This window comes from Heliconius melpomene, chromosome 10 (assembly GCF_056956725.1).
Source record: "Heliconius melpomene rosina isolate 202511_hmr_F chromosome 10, ASM5695672v1, whole genome shotgun sequence".
NCBI classification, from domain to species: Eukaryota; Metazoa; Arthropoda; class Insecta; order Lepidoptera; family Nymphalidae; genus Heliconius; species Heliconius melpomene.
The window spans coordinates 12,576,135-12,601,024 of NC_140398.1; the positions used below are offsets into that span (position 1 = coordinate 12,576,135).

At 32.6% G+C, this 24,890-nt stretch overlaps 1 protein-coding gene across 1 annotated transcript in view; it reads left to right on the plus strand.

The window, feature by feature from the left end:
* Positions 1–24,890, plus strand: part of LOC146535715 (lachesin-like) — a 66,331-nt gene that overhangs the window by 1,309 nt on the left and 40,132 nt on the right. The window lies entirely within an intron of this gene.

Here is a 24,890-nt window from a genome sequence, read left to right on the forward strand (position 1 = left end):
GATGATTATTTCATAATATAATCATATAGATACTATATAATAAAATGTAAAATATTTCTTATAATACGTTGATGCACCTGTTAATTACTATTACAAATATAGCACATAAAATATAAAGATTTATTTTACTCAACAAATTTAATCATTCCCCATTATTTGCTGTTATTTCATTAAGAGTCAGATGGTGGGCGGTGACGAAACAGAACAACTCCTACCGAATGTTCTCGCCGATCTTTGTTATAAATAATAAAATATTTTATACATCATAGATTTAAGCATGTGGAGCAGTTAGAAATTATCTAATTCTACACACGATTGTAGTGGCTTCGATCCCTACCCCGGAGGATAATATTTCTCTTCAACATTCTTTTATTAACTTTACCTGTGTTCGACTATCCAATATTTTTATCATTCTATCAATCAATATATATAATATAAAATATAAAAGAATATCGCAGTGCTATTTTGATGCACTTCATTCAGTCTGATTCGATTTGATTCGATGAGAATACAATATTTTCATAGCATAAGGTTCATATCCTTAGGCGATAAAATGGTCCGTAATATTTACTAGGTCTGATAGTTTGAAGGCCGTCGTTGACCTGCAACAAACAATGGCTATCGACTTTTAAGTTGCATTTTTAAAAAAAACTGTTGTTGCCCTTTTCGGCAGAGTCTACCTCTACTTACCTTGAATATAGGAGAATTGGCTTCTTGGGCTTAAAATTAGAAAAAAAAAACATTATTAGATCACATGACTGAAGTAAAACTTCTTTCTGCTTTTTCAATTTCTTTTTTTTTATTTTATAATGTCTATGAGAAAAAGATAGAAAGAAAAATGTGCTTGCACTTCTGTCCCTTGTTTTCATCACTAATTTATATCTCTCGACATGTATATTTACCGTGACGCTCCTATCACGCTTTTAAAATTTTATAAAAAAAAATCCTTAAATATATCATTCTCATGTTACATTTGAACCGTAGCCATGGTTTTTAAAAGTTTTTTTTATCTTATGTGCTTGGGCTTAGTGAAAATTTTATTCGCTTCTTTTTTCTATATAGAGTTATATATAAAATGTACTTAAGTATAATTCATAGGAATTAACAATACTGTCATACTAGGTCTAAGTATAAGATACGACTTACATTTTTATAAAAATACCATATTTATATTAGACTATACCTATTTATATTTATAAAATATAAATCGTACAAATTAATCTTTGTATCGTCGTAATTACATATTATATAGTAATTAGACGCTTCATAAACGGATGATGTAGAAATATAAAATTCGATTTTTAAAAAATATAGATAATAAATATACAATGTCTGTACATTATAAATTTAACATTGCACACGTAATATTATAAAAAGAAGACGCTATGGCATATGTGAAATTGTCCAATGAATAAAATACCAAATAATCTTATAAAGCTATAGAGACAGCATAGAATACGAACGTTAACAACTACCACCTGACTTTGGTTCATTAGCGGTTGGTTTCAAAAAACTTGAGTGAAAATCTCTGCAGTCATTAAAGCATAATTGCATACCTAACAAATGAAACGGTCTAGTGGTAGGTAATTCAGATACCTGTTTGATATACGTATATGTAGTTCGTAGATTAATTGAAAATTATTTACAATTTTTTTGTTGCATTTTCATAATATATTTAAAGAAAAAAAAATAGCTTCACACTGTATCTCCTAGTCCGCTGAACCTAGTTTTGCCTTGGTGCCAGAGCGGAGAAATGAAATATTTATTTTTAACATTTTTAAAGTAATATTCCACACTTAAGAAATACAAAAAAATATAGAAGCGTATAAAATTTTCACTTATCACCTCTAGAAAACGGTGTAATCGTTCTGACCACTAAGCCATACAGTCTCAAACAGAACATATTACTAATACAAATTTGAAAAAAAAAATTAAATAAAAATTATAAAAAATTAAAATATAGCGTAAAGTGCAAATAATGCGATGTTATTTGGAAGTGTTTACTTGAATGGAATGTGACTGAATGGATTAATCCATAATTTCTTTAATTTAAAACAATTGTAAATAAATAGAGAAAGTAGGAACATAATCAGAATTTATGTGATTATTAATTTTATTAATCTAGGGAACCTGACATTTCGTTCCTATTAAGACACATCTGTTCCTTACTTCCCGCCGGATTCTTGAAGCATTGCGTATTCAGTGGCGGAACTCAACGACGCGCCTTTGCCGTATTACCAGCTACAAAAAATGCCGACACTAACTAACTTTATATTACTAAGATCACATGAACAATTAGTTGAATACTGTACATAAAAAAATGTTTTATTATTCATTAGTCGCCATTTACATAACGTAACTGTTTAACTACGCCTACACCTATACAAATGTTAAAATTGAATACAAATCTACATTGATAGGATCTCTCTTATATAACCAGGTCATATATGGTTATGTCGGTAATTTGGCTAGTCATAAATTACACGTTTAACTGAATTACGCGCGCTAAAAGCATTCCGTGAGTACTGAATACGAACATTCATTCCCCTGCAACTCTCGCGCGCTCACCAATATAGAGGCATGCGACGCACTTCGCAAATGAGCTTTGAATCAACGCAATTATATTCACGATGTATTTATCGCATCAATATTATTTTGTATATTCATAAATATTATTTAAAATATTAACTTAACACCGGTCAAGTGTACCGTGTCGTAAGAGTCGGAATCGCCCACCGAGGGTACCACCAATTTCAAGTTTGTAGGTGTTTTTAGGTGGTGGGAAGTATAATTTACGAAAGTTGACAAGCTGAACTTTATGGGCGTATGAATTCATTTAGTATAAAATGAACTATAAATATGAAAAAGTAGACCGTAGATCTGAATATTTGATATTAATTTGAGCTCGATATCTCCACAGGCGGACAGATGGACTATTTTATAAGGATTTGTCTTTTCCTTTGGGATACGGAACCCTAAAAAGTAATAGTATATCTAAGATAAGAAAAAAAGAATATTAGTGCCATTGGTTTAACCATCTATTGGTCCATAATATTAATTAATTACGAGTATAATCTATATATATAAAAGGACTTGTCCTCATTGACTGAGATAAGACGCACGCACAGCCGTAACCGCTGTGCGTAGAAACGTGAAATTTGGACAGATGTTTGCTTTCGTAATCTGGACATCCACTAAGAAGGGATTTTGAAAAATTTTAACCCTAAAGGGGTGAAATAGGGGTTCAAAGTTTGTATGGTAAAAAAATTTAAATCGGCACCGATTTTTATAAAATTTGAAATTTAGATTTTTTAAAAGTATTTAATTGAACACGTGTTTCATCGTTTTCTAGAATTCTCCCCCTAAGGGTGCAAATAAGGGGTTGAAAGTTTGTATAGGTTTTTTTTAAATTGTCACCATTTTTTATAAAATTTGATATTTAGACTCTTAAAAATATTTAATTGAACATATGTTTCATGGTTTTCTAGAATTCATCCCCTAAGGGGGCAAATAAGGGGTTGAAAGTTTGTATGGAAAAATCTTTAAATCGCCACCGATTTTTATAAAATTTGAAATTTAGACTCTTAAAAATATTTCATCGAATACATGTTTCATGGGTTGTTAGAATACACCCCTAAATACGCAAGCGAAGCTGCGCGCGTCCGCTAGTATACGTATATAAATACGGTAGCGTTACACTCGTAATTGACTGAATCAGCAAATTCTGGTGACATAGTTGTAGTTGGTGTTTGTGTTACCCTATTATATTATATCCATTTCTAGTTAGGTCATATAACAATTCAAAAGCGCAAAGTTAACATCTTATGTCAAACTTTCAATGTGATTATTTCATAGAACCCAGTAGCTTTTAACAGAAGTTGTTCGGCTGGAACGGAATCTATAACATTGTAATTAATTAATCAAGATTTCACCTCGCACCTTACATGGACTATGATTTCGAGTTGAACAATAGACGCGAAGGCGTAGTAGAATCAAAGTTGTAGAAGTTAAATCACGACGTGCCTACATTTGTAGAGTTCCTTTGTTAGGGAGCCAAGTAATGAAAGCGCTAGCTGATAATAATTTACGAACAGCAGAAGTGTCGCTGTTTAATGGCGAAAATGGGGTTCGAGGAGCATTCCAGCGAGCGGGCGGGTGACAACCGCGTCGACAGCAAACTAAAATAATTATCATCATTGTCCCTGGCCACTGCGAACGTTTTAATTGTTCATTTACATTTGCAACGATGATACCAGTTCCGAACTATTTCGCCCGCCGTTCATTTTACACCGCCCGCCTCGCTGCCGTGTTATAGTCGACGCTTAATGGTCTGAAAAATGGAAATGAATCGCCACATCTACAATGTCAATGTGGCGTGTCTGTGATGTAAGAGACTTGACTTCTTGTCACATGTTTTCTCGTTCATTCAAATTATGTATACTTAAATTAAGTAAATATATGAACCAAATTTAAAAAATGTATAATTGGCCAATAAATTATTTATTAAACATTTTGCTATGGTTGACATATATGGATGTGGATTCACTGTGACTTAAAAGTGATAATAGGACATTAGAAATGATAAATTTATTATGTACCTCAAAATGAAAAATACGAATTGAATTTTGTAAATATATAAATATAATTTTAATTGATTACAATATAAGACCAGTTTTATGCAATTCATATAAACTTTACAAATAAAAAAATATATAATAATCTGGATGCCAAATGATTATATCTAGGTTTAAACCTAGATATAATCATTCATCAAACTTACAATTTATATATTTTTCCTAAACATTTAAGAGTAAACGATTTAAAGCCGACGGCCATTTTGCACATCCGTATCAATTATTGTAACGTTGCATTTCTGTTTGCACCAAACTAAAATAAAGAAAACCATAATTTCATATTTATTAATGCTGTTATTGTAGTTAGCAGTAGGTATTAATTTTGTTAGTATATATTTGAAAAGGCGAACTGGGCAGTTAAGATATTAATATTCTTATAGTCAAAAATAAAATCCCCTATCCCAATAGTTTAACTGATTGATTATTATTGGCATAGTAAATGACAATTCTGGCTTATCCTCATAATAAAGCTATTCATGAACGGGGCACAACAACTAGCATTGTAAAATGAAATTACAAAAGACTTACTCGGAGGACTCCTGCGGCATTAATTTGTTTCAAGAATTTGTAGAGATTTAGCTTGAGCCGGGACGGAGTGTTCATCGCAGCCGGCGAGCGTTAACACTTATTAAGGGGGTGCATCCCTGCGACAGATGTAGGGGAGGATCCGCCATTTGCGTAATGTTAGGAATGGTTACACTCGATTTAATAAAACTCCGACAACATTTCATTCTGAAGAATTTTAGAGTCAATTTGTTTTAAAGGCCACAGAAGCATAGCGAAAAAAAAACCGTAAGCCGAAACGTGCTCAGAATACATTGGCACGGCTTGGATTTCTTATCGATGGCAATTGAGACGAGTAGATACTTATGGTTTTTCGAGTGGCTCAGCTTCGTTTAATTTGTTGTTTCAGTCTGGAATTTTTATTAATGTTTCCCCTAATTTTACTTTTTTGGGCTACTACCTTTCAAACTTCAAATTTCATTCAAACGGCGCCCTTGTGTCTGTTTCTGTGAATTTTGTTACAATATTTGCTGCTATTTTGTAACAAGTTCAAGAGGGGACAACTCCATCATACATGAGTTTTGCGTAGTTTTAACCATTTACGCAGCGCTCGCACGGAAACATCTTGAGATCTCCCATTTTTACAATATATTTGTTACGCCACTTCTGTTGTTATGGAATGGACTTTCTACCTCATTGTTTTTACCGCGTTAAGTCAAAAAAATTCTTCGACTTTAAAATAGATTTTTTTAATATAGGTCATTTAATGTTTTTTGTTTATTGTTAATACAGTCAGAAATTATAATTTATCTTTGCTTTTGTAAAACGGAAGTTATATTTACGATTTCTACTACTCTGTAAATATCATTAAATCATTTATAGATTTCGGTTGAGATACTTAAAACAATCTGACAATGATGTTGAAGGAAATATGCAACCTTTGAAATTTGAAGGTTGAATTTCTATTCTGAAGAAAGTAGGTATAAACATATAGGTGTGTAGCCTTAGGTAAAAATGTCGCTAGAAACTGTATATTTAATACAACATAAAAATATAAATATTTATACATACCTAATATTATACCTAAAAATATTTAAAATAATTAAAAGCACTTTTAATTATTTTAAATATTTTTTTAAATTAAAATATGTGAGATGGCAACGACCGATGAGTGACGCGGTTATATCATTATTACTTGGGATAATTCAAATTCTGCGGTTGTCATAACTGTAAATCGAGTTGGAATGCGTTGTATAGACAAGTAGTGGACATGCGTACCTACACACTATATATATATAATAAATAATATTTCTATATATATATCCATACCTATATTATAAATTCGAAAGTAACTCTGTCTGTCTGTCTGTCTGTCTGTCTGTCTTTTCCGCAATCAGGGCCAAACCGCTAATTTAATTGTGACAAAATACTCATATAGAGATACTTGAGGGTCCCGGGATGAACATAGGATACTTTTTTTTTCTCATATTTGTAATATTTTCGTTATATACCAATATATTAAAATAATTAATTTGACAAGGAATTTATTCCGCCATGTTAATAACAATCGTCGCTACGCGTTGCTAAGCAACGGCTTGCAAAGTTTGCTGTTTTAAGAAAACGTCGCCCACAGTGAGTTTGCTTAATGCATACATGGTGCGCGCCGATATAGATTTATACAAATCTCTTTATACAAATCATTAACAAAAATTAGATGATTTCTATAATTTGATATTCATCCTTATGAAAATAAATATAATAGTCACTTTTAGCATTTCATCTAGATGGAAATTATAGTTTACTGTATAACATTCTAATAAATAATTAAGATGTGACTGATTCCAAATGACCTAACCTTCGGGCGGCATAATATGAGTATGACCGACGCGAACGGGCGGATGACTTTGATGATTTTGTAAATTTTTATAGATTTTCGAATTACTATTATTTTTTATGTAATTATTTGCTGCTTATAATTAATTTATCTCAGTTCGGTTATCTATACCGATGTTATACACTTAAAATATCGTAATTTTAATCATTTGAGATTTTATTTAATATTGTTCGCAAAAATTAATAATTATTTAATATAGAAAAATGTTTAGTACGCGCGCACAGCAAACTTTAGGTTTTTTTTTCTAATATTAAGAATTTCCTTTAGTTACTTTTACTTCTTTGGTTTGTTCATTTCGGTTACTCAGATATTTTTTCTAATAATAAATCTCCACTTATTATTATTTTTTAACTTATTTTAATGATTTAGGCTTATATTTTCGCGGGCGTAGCCGCGTCCGGGCCCACTAGTATATATATATATTACAGTTTCACTCAAATAAGTACCTAATCTCTGGCTTACGGAGATAATAGTGAAATCGGAAATATGCCGTACACACACCATACCTAAACACACCGTCTGCGAGCAATATATTTGTGTGATAATATATCGCTATACGAATTTCCCTTGCAAATATAATCACATTATGTCCAAGCTTCTGTATTAGCTTTGTTGTCACAAATTCAGAAATTAATAGTAACACAGAGCGGGCGCCGATCGGAAAACACAAGGGGACCACTCAGCAGATGCTTATCTACACTCGCTCACTGGCAATTCTACTTCTCCGCTGCGAGTACGTGATTGCAGGAAATTATTGTCAGCTTGTAGTTTTCCATTGATGAATTAGCGTGAAGCGTGTGCTCCTTTGAATAGCAGTTTATTTGTATAATTAATAGATATATTTATCTTATCTTTAGGATTTACTTATGTAATATGGTTTTTTTAATATATTAATATTGCTGATATTGTTAGTGTCGAGGCAAAGTGCGGCGTTGAGTTCTGTAACTCGCTACGCCTCCAGATTTCGGCGGAAAGTAGGGAACGGAGTGTCTTACACTAGGTTCCCTCTGTCATGTGTCTCAATGTATTATTTTTTTTTGTGTGAAATGAACGGAAATTGTAAGTTTATAATCATTTTATCGGTAGTATAAAAATAAAATTCCATTTTCGTATGTTTCATATTTTTCTTTATCCGTTCTCCCATTTTTCGTCAAATTTTCGAGACAATACGGGTTGAGTAGTGGAACTCAACGACGCGCTTTGTCTAGTTACCAGAACGAATAAATGACAATATTAAACACTGAATTATTTCATTCGTGGCGAATCGAACCTGATTCAGTGATGCTACACAAATGATGAGAAACTAAATATAAAAAAAATAAAATATACACTTAATAATGAAATAATTAAATTATGTTGTCTCAAAATACATAATATCGCAGAATTTAGAGGCTAAAGCAACATGTGGTGTAAATGTTGTTACGATGCTAAATATAATTAATGATCGATTGTAGCTTGTCAAGGGTCTAGAGCAGAGAGACCCCACACAAATCTTTACCGACACAAAATAAAAGTCTTCTGGGACGAACGTGCCTTTTTAATTTGCGAGCATTAGGGGTGCGTAACAGGAGATACTTTCTATAGCATAAAAGTTGACGTAGAACAACAAATTGAATTTATTAAAGCTTATTTTAAATGTAAATATAAGCGTTATACCGTATCCCGCGCACAGCACGGTAGGCAAGGGGAACTTAGTGTTAAGACACTCCCTTCCCCAATTTCCGCCGAATTTTGGAAGCATTGCGTGTTCGGTGGCAGAACTTGACCCTGCATTTTGCCTCGACACCAAAGCGAAATGGAAATATAAATTTAAATAAATATTTCATTTCTTCGAGTGGAAATCGAACTCACAACCAGTGGCATTTACAGTCACACTTTGTATCTCTGAATCACAAATGGCTTCTAATGGACATAAAAATACATAAAATATATTTTATAATTTATAATCTTATCAATGAGCTGTTATTAATAACATTGGAAGTTATTATTAACCCGTCTGGTGCAGGAGCACAAGAGTGTGAATGTAACGCGGCGGCTGTGAGCTCGATCCCCACTCGAGGGAATGAATTATTATTTCTTAATATTTTCATTTCTTCGATATGGCGCCAAGGCAAAAAACCCGGTGTTGAGTTCCGCCACTCAACACGCAATGCCTCGAAAAATTCGGGGCAAAGTGGGGAATGGAGTGTCTTCCCACTAGGTTCCCTCTGCGTACCCTGCTAAATGCAGGAACCAGCGTGAAGCTCATTTGATTTAGTTTTTTGCTTTTATTAAACTCTATCAATAGCTCCAATTGTTATCGTTATAACATGTTATACACTAAAGTTGAAATAAATAAATATTAGTACTATATTATAATTAATTAAATTACAATATTAAAGTAATTTACTATTTTATATAATATTTATTTCTATACGAGTGTGTATTTTTATATGTCCACGGTATAATATTATGTATTTTATAAGCTTTGATATTTCTAATTTAAAAGTAAAATTATTCCACGATGCAATATCATATTCACCCCTCACCCACGCGGACTTCTAGTTCGATGCAAGAAGTGTGCGCGACATTGTTCGAACCCTTGTCGAATACCTAATCGCAGTGTAGGCGTCGTCGGTGCAGGCTGCAGTGGCAACGCTTCGGGCTGGCCTTGCGGCCTCCTCTTCCCGTATAATACCATATTATTCTTTCTCAACCTGCTTTGTATATTTAACAAATAATAAAAAATAAAATATTTAAAAAATATTACTTATTAATAAATAGAAATATTTATTATGTGTTCTTTTACCTTTTTGTGTTATATGAAATATCTTTACGTAGTACTTATAAAATGTATTTAATTCATTTTAATGCAGTTTCATTAACAGACAGAATAATTTAAAAGATTATTGCATATCAAAGCAGTCCACGTGGGAGAAGCCCTCTCAGAAAACTTGTAACACTATATAAGATATAAAAAACCTTTCACAAACGAAAAAAGAAACCATATGTGACAACAATTGGCAGATTGGGTTTTTGGTTAGCCACAATATAACCGGAAAAATACAATAGGAATCGGTAATGTTTATTTAATACGTGTAATAGCAACATGATGTATGGGTGCGATCGGCCGTCGTCGATCTGCGTCCCGTTCTTGCCACTCGCCACTCGCCACTCGCCATTCGCGTTCGGTTTATGATCATTATTCCTTCCAAATGATGATTTATTATGGGATTATGTGGACACATGGTCCGTATTGTGGGCAGATTGGCTTTATTTATTCTAATAACATTGCATTCAAAAAAACCTATAATGACTATGGTATGGGTTGTATGTGTATTATTTAAATTCTAATGCTAATCGAGTTGTTATAGGATTTATCTTATATATAAAGGATATGATACATTTATAAGATTGCGATATTGTAGGGAATGGAAGTGTCTTAATGGGAACAGAATGTCTTTATACTAGGTTCCGAGGTTCTCTCTGATCCTGCTATGTGAGGGATACAGGTAAACACAGTACAGAAGAAGTACAGTTATGAAAATATCAATATTCTATATTGTTCAGAATATATCAAATATGAAATTTTATTGTATCAACTATCGTAATCCTAACCATCACGACGACTAAAGATAAAAACACATTAAAGTCAGTTTAATATTCCTAAAGTAGAGGAAAAATACTCTACGTAATAAAATATCTCTATATAATAAAATGTGCAGTAGGTACTCGTATATAAAGGCGATTCGATATACAAAGGATATTTTTATAAATTACTGCTACAACGGAATTTTGGAATTCACTTTTGAGCAAAGAGCTTCCCACGACGCCTTGGAATTGCTAAGTAAAAACAAGTTCATAATATTATTCTTGGTATTCTTGCCAACTGATTGAGATTTTTTTAGTTTAAGAAAGAATTATATCAAATCAAAAATCGTAAATAAGTATTTATTTCATTATCTTCTTTCCTGTGTGGCTCAAATGAGTATACACATTTATTTATTGTTTTTTTTTCATCAAAATATTAATTATTTTAACTAATATAACATAGTTTCAATATTTAAAAAGTCACGTAAAGTTTAGATCTTGGATGCGTTAGAAGGCACTTGTTCTCGTACGCCTGAAGGCGGTCATTGATTCCAAAGACAGACGAGTATAAAGTTTTTGAAGATATGAAATCATAGAGCGATTTCTTTTACGACTTTGGTTCGGTTTCAACTTCATAGCGATGAATTATGCAAAAAGGAGAAGGATTTCCTGCGATAAAAGTCGTAACACTCAAGAGTACTCTAAAAGAGATTTTACTGTACTTGTATGTTCGGAAGCATTGATAAGATATCTTTGCTTAAATAGACAGAGGCTTATCTCATATTTTAGTGGTGTGCAATGCTACTATTTTAATAAGAATTGTAGGAATTATAAAATGTATCTTACTTTGCCTAATTTCAGTATTGTTCAGTTATAGTTCTTTGACACATGATATTTCATTTTTTTTACATTTTTTAAGTCCTATTCCAATCATAGTTAAGAAAAATATTTTTTAGAAAACATAAAAATTAACGAACGTAGCGAGATGTGAACCCGCGCTTCTTGAAAACCGTCCAAGCGCTCTGACCAAACAACATAAGCCATACGTTCTCATCGGGCTATGTTAAAATTGTTGCAAGCATCTCTGTAGGCAGATTTTTCTGCTACCCAAAGATAATTAATTACTTAGAATTATCATTTAGCGAGAGGTAAAATAGCATTTCTATTGGATTAAATATTTTTTACAATTTTAAAATGTCTCTCACATCACACTTGAAAAATTGTGTTATTTCATTCTTGTATGTTTGTAAGCATACTGAAACAATAACAATATTTGAGTTTAATCAAAAATCGGAACTTGTAGCCCCGCCCTCCCCTACACTTAATAAGTCGTAATTTAAATCTTTCGAGATTTTAATAGACTTTGCTTCGAAAAATTCTCATATTCGATAGAAAAATGTTTAGTTATTTGAAAGAAATGATCTTCACAAATCCTATTTCATTTACGATACGTTGGAATCTTGTACAGTTTGTTGGTTTAATATATTTCCAATCTAATACAATTGGGCCGTTCCGAAAGTGTAATTGATAGTTACTAGCGAAATATCGTACTAGGCTCGCGGAATTACAGGACAGGGAAGCTGGAGCTCGTATAGGCCACAGTCACTAGACGTAGAGCGGGGTGTGCGACGCGCGTCCTGAATACCTAATTGACTAATATTAGTTGCTGAGGGGAAGCTCCCTCAGAGGTGAGCGTAAAACTTGAGACAAAGAACACGTACAAGCTGCAAGGCTCTTTTTTAGTTCTAATATAGAAACTTAGACGATTCCTAAAACCTTTACAGATTAGGCTTTTTATAATTCGTTGCAAATTAAAGCTTCTAAACTTCTCGTTATTATCCTAATAATGAAATATATAATATATTCAAATATATACTTTTTTGTAATAATAATAATAATAAATTAATATAATTTAAAATGAAATGTAGTTAAGTTTATATTTCAAGAATCTTTTTAGAGTTGCTACGTATTTAATTGAACGAATATGAGTTTGAAATAGTATAAATTCCATTAGTGAAATTGGTTAGTAGTTGGTAAAGATGATTGGCCAAGTCTGTGTAGCTTCATAACAGGTCCTGTTCCAATTGCTTGTGGGTTGTGGCACAATCATTCATACTAAATTATATCTTTAATATTTTAAACCATAACACAGAAACTTCCACCGTTTTAACGTTTTCTTCTGCTTTACAACCTACATAAATTGTGCCCAACATCGGTGAGTTCCAAAGGGCGACGCATTCTCTGAACACAGTTCCAGCTTACTTTGTTATGCTAATCTTCATAATTCTTTAGGCGGGGGAAGTTTTGGACAAGTTGCTTTTTTGGAAATAACTTTTAACTTTATTGTAATTTGGTGTTGCGTGCCATGAATGTTAGCTTTAATGAAGACTCTGCGGAAGGCTGCTTGAAATTACTCTCGTCCCTTTATATCAATCACTACTTATTTTTTATATATTAAGCTGTGAAATTGTAACTAGCAGGTATTGTTTTAACAAATATTCTTCAAATATAAAAGAATATTCTTGGTGCAAAAGTTGGTTCATCGGAAATATTTAGTAAATACTATTTTTGTGTAATATAATTAAAATAGACACCGTAGAACATCTTTCCTTAAATTCTACTGACAGGTTTGTGAATCTCCCAACTTGTTCAAATTAACGAAGAAAACTTCACGATCAAGTCCGTCTACCTGAAAACACAAAGTAAACTCCGTGCCTTCGTAACTTATCCATTAACTTAAGTAGAATCTGTAGACAGCACAGAAGAGAATAGTGCCTGTAGCTAGTTCCCAGCCACGTTAGATACTTTAAGCGTTAAATTAAATTGATATGAACTTATTTACTTTTTTATGTGATTATATAGGTAAAAAAAAAAATTTTTTAATGACAACCTCAATCAGATGTTCCATTAAAAGTGTTCCATTTAATATATTGGGTCAGCATCGGGGTGATCTAACCAAAAGATTCATTAACTTAAAGAACTTTTAACAATTCCCTTTTGACTCGGGGTCCCAAAAATGTAAAATTATTTCTTAAATTTTTACTTCACTTAAAATCTGCACAACGTTGTAGTCGACGACCGCTTTATTATTTATGACAAGGAACACGAAACTCATCTCGAGTTATAAACTTCTTGGAATTTCTCCTGAAGTAATACAGAGCTATTATTATGATGTCCCCACGAAAAAAATCGTCGTAGAGAGGTTAGGGTCGGGCACGGGGGACGCCGGTCGCTTAAATATAGTCGAGCAGTGGAATTCACAAGAGACAGACGTCACCGACAGCATCCATATCGGCCTCGATTTTTCCTTAATATATTTAAATATATTCGATATTCTTCGCCAATAATTTATATTATTCTTATTAGTCTTCGGATCCAGTACAAATAATGATATATATTATGTACGTATTAAAATGAAATTTTCTCATAGTCTACTAATGATAATTTATAAAATATACCAGATTTATATAGATTTTAGAATGGTATTTTACAACCTTTTATTAAAAAAATGAGTTATTACTATTAAAGAGTGAAAGACTTAAATCAAATCACTACAAAGTTTTCAAAATTATAACATATCGCATGAGAAAGAGAACGAGAGTTCTACGTAACGGGATGCCTCTATATCTTTGAACTCGTATATCACTAGCTGGTGTCCGTAGTCTCGTCTGCGTGTTCCTTAGGGTAAGCAATATGCTAGTGCTAGTGCGTCAATTTTAAAAATGCAAAACTTTAAACTAAATTTTAAAAGTTTAAAAATGATTTAATGTTTCAACCACATAGAGACGCATCGTTATAAAATTACATGATACTTGGTCTATCAGTTCATGGCAATACCAGCCGTTATCCAATTGTGTTGAGACGTGCCTTAGGAATAACGACGGGTGTGGGTTTTATTTCAATCAAGGGAATTTAGTCTAATATTCTGAGTTTCATAAAGATTCACCGAAAATAAATGAAATACAAAAACATTTGTTCACAAAAACTTTCATTTCTTTTGCCCTCTAGGCATATTCTACCCACTTTTCGAAATAAAACAGTGTAAATTAAATATTTCAGCAAATTGTAACAGTTCCTAAATAATAACGCAAATAAACAAAGACGAAGTCAACAGAATAGATTTGTACATAATATATGAAGAATTATGGCAACCTCGCTTTGAGGTATACACTCAAAAACTTGTAAAGTTACTTGAAGAAATTACAAAGGTTATTATTACGAAGTCTGTTTTACAAAAATTGCGGACGAGGGATGTTTTGAAAAGTTCCTGAGGGGCGTTATCTGGCGGTTTTTGCTGTTCCTTACTTATTAAATCCTTGGTAGATTAAAGATATTTAAACAGATTCTTTTCAAACTGTTTCATTCGAATCTGAAATTAGCAAAATTAAAGTTGATCACATCATAAGAGCGTCTTATTTGTGTCATATGCCTATTTTCCTACATATGCCTGAAATTGGTTACTATAATAAGAAAAAGTTTCTTGATGTTTTTCTTCCAAACCACTTAACAAGGCTGGCGTAGGAAGACATGTTTGTGCCTTGCTTGCATTATGACACCGTGCTGCTATAAGATTTAGAGGGGACAGAAGTGAGGAGACTTTTTGGCGCCAGCTTTGCTACTTTCTTTGTCGTAACTATCACACATGCGTGAAAGATAACGAGCGACAAAACATTTCTCATCGACGACATTTACGAGTATATATTGTATTTTTATTTTTACACCTTTTATAAGATGTTTTGTAGAACTTACTTTAATTAGATTCGTTAAAGGAATGTGAATTATTTACTTATTTTATTGGATTATTATCTACGTATCCTAAGAACTTTTAAAATATGTAATGAAAGTTATACACATTAATCAGGGTGTATCCGCAAACGGCAGGGTAGGCTGAGTGGCGGAATTCAACGCCGCGCTTTGCCCCGACACCAATGCGAAGAAATGAAAATATAAATTAAATACGCCTCCAAGCCAAGTATTGTGTATGCTATTTTGAAATTTCTCGATAACATAACATCTTATAATAATAATAATAATACTTTATTGCACATGAAAAGAAAATATATATATATAAAATTTACACAGAAAAAAAAAAAAAGAAAGAAAAGAAAAAGAAAAAGAAGGATACATAGGTACTTAAATTAACATGTGCAATGGCGGCCTTATCACTGCAAGTGATCTCTTACAGGAAACCATTAAATGTATCTTATTTATAATTCTTATTAAACATTGTTCGAATATGGCTCTCTGATAAGAAATGTAAATACTTGGCTCGGTACGTGAATAATAAAAAAAGACTTTTAGTAACACAGTAGACAGTAGATAAAATTTACAGATATTCTACTGGAATACCAGATGTTTTCAATTGTTATTGTATTGTATATTTTAATTTTTAATTGTTTCTAAAAGTTATTGTGTTTTTTGGAAAATCGCAAATATTCGAATATAAAGTACATGATGTTAAAATGCTCACGCTGTATTCCTAGCGGGGTAGCCAGGAGGATGGAGCTCCAAACGCTACGGCCTCTGCATACCTCTTTCGCCTCGTCCATTCTAAAACTAAATTATACAAAAAAATATTAATTGAGAAAGATGCACTGAAGTTTTTTTTAAGGATTATTATTAGATATAATATTTAAAATACTTAATTGATTGTGACATCTTCATACCTCTTAGACATTGGGTTATCCCTAATTGTGGTTTTTTAAATAAATGTTTTAAGAAATGTTTCTATGGCTTAAAATAGATACTTCTGCAATCCAGCATATGAAGATGAAAAGTGGACTATAGACTGACGTTTTCCAAATTTTATTGTGACAAATGCTACAGACCGCGAACGGACGCGAAAATAAGTTATTTATATATGTTATATACGTATACCCATAACAAATATAAAGGACTTTGAGTCTCAAATAGTTTTTAAATAATAATTGAACACTGGTTCTCTATAATGATGAAAAACGTACAATACCTTAATGTAAGAGAAAAGTTAAGCAGCACAGCAGGCGATGTCTCAGCGCGGCGTAATATACGCTAACGGGCCGGGACAAGACAAATGTGTTTTCTCTAGGCTGCTAGTTTCCCAAGCCTCATTTCTCCTTGGAACACGATTAAAATCAATATTTTGATTTAATTTCCTGCAATTACTTTATTTATTTATTATTTATTTATTTACATAATTGTTAATTATATATGGGTAGGTTACCTATTATTATTAGTATTAAAAATAATTTATGGAATAATGGCGTAAATTATATTTATATTTAATTGATATTAATTTCAGATAGATACATCCACGTGATCTCAACATAAAAGCTCTTGACAGACGGACAGTTTCGTAATTTTAGGGTACGGAACCCTAAAGGATACTTAATTAAATAAACAAAAACATCTACGTAAATTGTCTTAATAAATAAAAAAATTGTATGTATCAATTATGCTCAAATTAATTTCACTTTACTTTATATTTTACTATTTTATTAATTTACATTTTTTCAGTGATATTTAATATTATACACGAAATATGCGGTGTATATATATGAACTTAGAGTTAATACCAGTAATGCCAACAAGCATAATAAGACAGCAATCTAATCGATATGCGAATCGAGCTTAGCCGTAACTTGACACAGTGCCAAACTTGCACTAAGTGCAACCACCTCACTTTAATCAGCAAATTTCAAAATTTATTTAATAATATCTAGTGATTTTAGAATATGCGTTATAAAATCAAGAGCGAGAATTACATTATACGGTGACTTGCGTTTTATCGAGTGTTAGCGAGATTAATGGCGGCTCGTCGTTCGCAATTACACGCGCAATGTGGCGGCATCATGGTTTTGTTGCGATCACTCACCGAACGTATGTTTAGTAAATGACACGGGGGAACTGGGGCGTCCGCTGTTTGTTTTATGATGGACGCTTATTTTTTTTTTATTTGATTTTTTGCCATAAACAAATATTATAATTTTAAAAATTATAAAGAAATTGTTATTTGATTTAATATAAATGTTAATACGAATAAATTATTAAACATATAACAAAATTATAATTTTTATCACAAAGACATTCATTAGAAACGTAAATTAACATAATATTCATCTAGTAGCCATGTCCTCATACATATGAAATATTCAAAACGGTTTCACGCTTCTTAATTATCCATGTTTGCACGACGTCTAAAAGTTTCATATGTTGGAATAAATTTATTTTTTTATTAGCACAGCTTGAATTCTAAACAGTTTACTGAATACATTCGCAAAGAGAATTAGTTTCTTGCCAAAGTATAAAACTGCTGGAGCTCATTTAAAAATCTTCCGGTACTATTGTTCGGTAGTAAAGGCTTTGTAGTTTGGAACATGAGAATGTGAAAATGAATGATTGTAGACCAAAGCTACATTAGCTGTGGTCAAGTTTTTTTGCATTTTTTAAAAATAAAATGTAGGTAACATACATACGTTAGCCAAGTTTCAGTAAGGATGCGGTATATATTTTATCTACATGTAAAAGTGCTCATATTGTTTATGTAATCTGTTTGTAGAAAGATAAAATATTATATAATCTTTAATTCTTAAATATTTTTAAATGAAACTAAATAAATATTATTTTATAAAATCGGATTTAGTAAGCATTCATTGTGTCGCATAAACCATTTGGCTAGGAATATTGATGCAATATTGTTCAATATGCCACGCTTCTACGGGTGCACTATGCGACAATATCGATGGTATCGTAGCCGTAGCGGCGTAGCGGCGTAGCACGTGCCGGGCTGCCGACGCGTCAGCTGCGCATTGTAATTACACGCCAAATGACGTACAACTAGTAATTTAGTTTGTCTACACATTTTATGTTGCTATAGAATTGTTATAATATTTAGTTATTTGTTGGTATCTTTTGTTTAATTTTTATGATATAACGTATATAAACTGTTAAAGCCTAACACTAAATAAACACCGAAAATCTTTGCGAAAAATGTGTGCTACATCCTTGTTCAATCCCTTTCAATAAATAGCTCACCCAATCCTAAGCATACGCTCACCAAATCTGTTAAGAGGCCCATCGCACAGCTACGTGACTAAATCGGAAGGAATTTGTCCGCTAAAACCGCAGCTTTTTCTCACATTCGATGGACCAGATAGAGATAGTAGTTCCTTGAAACGAATGGGCGGCTAAATCCTTAACACTCAACGAATTCGGAAGTTGCAGATAGTTTCTCAATATATTTTAAAGGATACATACGTGTGTTAGTATAAATAATACCAAAACGATCGAGAGAGAAATATTACCAAAATTTATGCAATTAATATTTTATTTTCAATTTTTGTTAATGATCATGTCATAAAATTATTATTCATTTTTTTTAATACTTGGATTTTTGTCTATCTGAATCTCATTTTTTATTTGCTCTTATTTGATTTCATGAAAATAATATAAGAATGAGACGACAGAGCAAGCAAATGTGCCTCGCGAGGCTTCAGACAGGTGCAGAAATGTTTCATGATTTAATTTGGGACTTAGGGACTGCTCTATCGAATCCATTGAATCTTTTCACCTCGTTTGTATCGGAATATTCACAAATATTCGGGCACAAATAAACAGGCAAAATGTCATTAGCATTGTTGTGTCGATTGATCAAACAAGCCAGCTTCGCCGCACAGCGCGATGGACACTACAAACAATTATATAAAATATGTGCGGTAATGTTTCTGCGCTACAAATTGTTGATCAAATATCAGGAAACTGTTTTATTTCACGACAAATGGTTTTCGAAATAACAAAATAACCACAGTAAAGCGCGACCAGACACTGAACAAACGCACAAAAACAAAGTCACGCATGGTTGAGCGCGCCGCGAACCGTCGGAAAAATGAATGGATATTTTGCAATAATTGCGAGCCCATTCGAAATATGCACATATACGAGTATTTTTGTATATATACGTGAATAGAACTCAATACGAAATACTCGAGCAGAAAGAGAAAAGCAGTAAAATCAAGATCTAAAAGGAAAATATCTAGACACATGTAAGTGTACATTGTATAGTAATATTGAAGATAATGCTGGTGTGAGTGGGAGTCGCGAGGGTATCGCCGACCGGACAGCGAGGCTGCGTGGCGAATACCAAGCAGGAGCGCCGGCCTCGGCCAATATTGTGCTGAGTCACATACCTCTAACTAATGTGCCCCTTTATCTTTTTACTTCCTTCTACCACCCACTGAACTTTTTAATTAAGCGCCACATTATATTGTTTTTGATTTATTATATTATAAGTATGGAAGTTTACTAATGTAGACTAATTTAATTGTAAATAGGCACAGATAATTTATTAAAAGTTGAATTTTCTAAAATATATAGAATTATCGTATTTTCACAAAATAAATTGAATAAACTGAATTGAAAACACAAATTACTTTTATTTTTTTATTAATTAAACAATGAATCTATAATAAAATGTATGCTAGGTATAATGTTGTATTTACATAATAATACAATCCATCCAAATATTTATTGTAATAATTTGAAATGCAATCGAGTAAGATGTGATTTGTGATTGAGTAATTTGTTGTGATATTCAAATTATGTTATCATAGACGCGCACTGTACATTTAGAGAATTCACCGCCGCACTACATACTCGTATATGTAGGTGTCCAAGTTTCACAAGTAAACATCGTGTTGTTGGTATAATATTGTTACAAATTAAATAAACATATACGTAGGTAGGTACGTACGTACCAGCGCCACAAAGCGAAAAAGTTTAACCGTGCGTCAATCCCTAGGAGAATACCTAAAATTACTTCTCGCTTCTTTATCGTATCGTTGAAATCGTACTTCTTTGTGAGTAATCCCTCCACGTCCCGAGCATGTCGCCGACGAAGATAGAGCACGATCTTCACAAATAATGTCACATGCGATTCGTTTCAGACGACGTGACTCGCATCACCGCAGCGGACGTCGTGCCGTGCATAATGGGATAAATATGCTGCGGTTATGCCCTCACGTGGCCCTTCAATTAAGTGAACGCTGTTTGCTGTATGCGGCGGAACCGTCTTACCGGTACCCTGCTAGGATAATAAAGGAACTAGAATTCCTTAATAAGCTTCACTTTTGTGCTTCCCTTTAATTTTCACGTGATACTAGGATTACACATAAATAAAACTTAGAAATGGTCGTTATAGAAACATAAAAGTGAGCGATTCGAGAGCGATCGAGGTAATATATGTAATTTGAGATAAAGCGACATTCCATTCCAGATAAGACAGCGCAACCCACGTCGAGAGCCATCCACCTCGTTACGAGCCGCCCGAAGCGAGGTGTGATACAAAATCATCAATCTTCCCTGAGATTGTACTATTAAATGCGTCTTCGCTCTTTTCCCTCGAACTCCAGACCAGAAACAAATGTAAAAAGTTGTGTGATAAGTTCAATTTGAATTTGTAAAGCCCCTTTCAACGTTTCTCGCCTGTTTATCTCGGCGAAGAAAGAACGGAAAATACAAAAGTAAGAGATAGGAAATGAAGAGACGGAAAAAGTGTCGGGCGCGGAACAAACGCGGAAAAGTTGGCGTTATCCGAGAGACAACTTAAATCGCAATTTATTAGGGCGTACGGGCGGGCTTAGTGCCGGCGCGCCGGAGCGTCCGCGTCGCCGTCGCACCCATGTGTCTCTCCAGCGCTGACCTTTGAGAACATGATGCTACTTAATTATTAAATTAAACTAACAAATATATAACAATAAATCATTCATATAAATAATTATTAATAACTGTATCTTTCATAAGGCTCTGAGCATCATGCATCTCATTAAACAAGAGGCAGAGATAACCTATTAAGAACTTTTAAATATTTTTAAAACAAAAATTTTGCAATAATTCATTTTTCTTGAATATATAATTTAGGGGTTGCATTAAACATAACAAACTTTTCTTTCAGAACAAAGTAGTACACGACGCGCCACACCACGCTCGCCTTACTGTCGCTCCCTTCCAACTGTGCAAACAACTTAAATAATTTATCTAATTACTTCGCGATGTATCGTTTCATTAAGAAATTGCTAGGAAACGTTGCCAACCTATGCTATATAATATCATACAATAATAGCTTTGATTATTAATTAACTACCTTCCTTTTCACATTAATTAATAAAACAGCTCTATTTATAACAAATCTATTAATAAATATATAAATATAGATGAAACTATATTTGTTTATGCCAACAAGAAAATTAAAAAACATAATTGAATTTGCTATTCTTGACATTATTAAGGTTCGTGCTTATGAGAGGATTGTATTATCGCACGTTTTCAGCTGGCTTTACAACCATAAATCTTTATACATTGCATCGTCGATGTTCTCCTAAAATATTATATTATCGATAGTTTAAATTTTTTTCCTGTGTTTTTTGTCTTTATAGTAAAAGCTATAAATAATAACTTATATAAAAAATATATTTATTTTCTACCGAGGATTTAACTTGTACATACATACTAAACAAAAATGCCACCATTTCGTTACCAAAAAAAAAAACAAACAAAATATTTTTTTATCAGCTTAACACTGTATCCCGCACACAGCAGGGTAGACAGAAGGAACCTAGTGTTAAGTAACTCCGTTCCGTTCCAAATATATAAAACTCATTATGAGAACATACTTTTATTAAATTAGTGAATCAATTTTACATTTTTAAATAAAAATGTAAAATTGATTCACTAATTAATAAAATTATTATAAAAAAAACACATTTAAAAATATAAAACACATTATTATTATTGTTATTATTTCTCTTAACATTATTGATTGACAATAAATAAACAACATAATATTTTCATACATCCTGCGTCCGCTAATTGTGCCAGCAAACTAATCGGATCTACTACCGTCTGCATATTCCATTATCTGTAGGATCGTGCCAACCCGCCCATAAATATTCATATGAGGTTCAGCCAGTCATACGTCTGCTACATCACTATATTAATGACTTTACGAACATTTTTTGCCCAAAAATATTCAGATAGGTAGGATTCTTTACTAAATATTGTCTATTTAGAGGCCTGGCCTTTGACGTCGTGGCGCAGGGGCACAAGAATATGACTGTAAACGCAAGGTGTGGGTTCGATTCCCACTTGAGTAAATGAAATAATTAATATTTTCATTTCTTCACTATGGTGTCGAGGTAAAAGCGAGGCGTTGAGTTCCGCCACTCAACACGCAATGCCTTCTGAATGCCTCCCTGCTTACCCTGATAGGTTCATACGGGATACAGCGTAAAGCTGATTTTTTTTGTCATCCCTTTAACAAATTAATAGTAACTTTACGCCGGCGCCATATCTACACGAAAGTCGACGAAACAAACTTTTTAATTAGTCTGCGAAGACAAACAAGTCATAACTCTAGTGCCACTGCGTGTGTGTGTAAGCGACAATGATCATTTTATTTTTTACTTTGTGCTTCACCCTGTTACCGTTAAAATTATTTTAAAAAAAATTATAATTATGAAAAAGCATACTAAAGAAATTCGTATTGACACAATTATACTGTTGACTTTGACATTGTTGACTACATAATATATATTTAAAATATTTAAAAGGAGGAAGGCCGCTAATCCAGAATGATATCTGGACAAGCGGCGGCGGAACTATACGATTATTTAATTAATTATATTTATCAAAAAGTTATCTATGGGGTTATGCCCTAAATATTTATTCATATTTTAAGTCATATGGATTTTTATTTGATTTTGCTCGCAACAGATGTTATGTTACAATAAATAAATAGTTATTATTTCATAATTAGTCATTTCATATCTATCTACGTAGGCGTATGTATCTACCACACGCTCGACTATCGCGGTATTTATCTGCGGAAATCCCGATCCTGTGGGAATTCCAGAATAAAAAGTAGCCTTTATGTAGCTCAACAACCCCCAACTCGGTTTACCTGTTCCGGAGCTGGGCCAAGACAAACTGAAAGACAGACAGAACTTTTAAAATTATTTGTTTGTATTTTAATATCGTATAAATAGTTATTGACACGATATTTACACACATGGAAAAAACTGGTAAGAAGACAAGCTCAACTCAAAAAAAAATTAAAAAAATTGTTTAACACTACAGAAATAAAAAATAAAAAACTCTTCTTGGTCTTAGTGTATTTGACAAAATGAGACATTTGTTTCCATTGACCCTACTACCAACAGCAATCAATGTCTGTAAAGTCTAAATGAATGATATAAGTGTAAAAGAAAATCAACAACATAAAAAACAACATATACAGTTACATACATACATAGGTAACCTACTCGTACATAAGTACAGACAGCAGAATACCTCCACTATAGAGGGAATCTAATAACATAACAGAGGATTGTTTGTCTTATGGCGAGATGTTATAATGAATAGTCAACATGCCGGCTACGTCGCGTTGTTTCCACGTTTTGAACTTGATTATCATGTTTTATTACCGCTATCGTCGTCTATTTTCACCATGCTCCACTACACTATGAGAAGGGGAGCATTTAGAATAACTTTTCTATAATGGAGAGCTAAGCGAAAATTAATTGTTTATTAAGTAAAATGCTTTTACGCGTATGTGTATTGTATATGTTGTTATAATCACCTGTACAGGCTTTGTTGAATTTAAATCATATGTTAATGTGGTAAATTTTTACTTGTTTGAGTTTAATAATTTTATGTCTGGTAGAAATTGTCTTAGCAGATAACGAATATAGGTTATGAAACATTTTGATACCTTTTTAATAATTACTTATTTATATCTTTATAAGCAAGCAATGCTCAGTTTCTATAAAATGTATCTAATTAAACAGAAGTGATTATAGTTGTTGATTGATTGGCCAGTTGTTATTTTAAATACATGTATAGATAAATAAGAATATTGATTTTAACAGTAACAAGAGCTCGAAATATGCTAGTAAGTCTTCCGAACAAAGTGTAGAGGTGTTAAAACAAGTAGCGTCGTCGTATGGCACGACAGTTGCGGCCGCCAGGCGCCACAATTATACAAGCCTCCGTAAATCATAAACATCAACCCTCCATTTAATCCAAATAGTCCGTCGTTAGTCGAGCAGGCTGCGTCTAATTTGTCTTCTGAACGTGAGATTAATTTATTAACATTAATTATATGGTAATAATATAAGTTATTTAGACGTATATCGATATGGCACTTATTATTCTCTTTACCTATTTTTCAGTTAAATATAATCTAAAATAATAAATTCATATGAACAAGCTTTACTGAAAAACTCTCAACTCAAAAACCTTCATAATAAGTCCTTCGT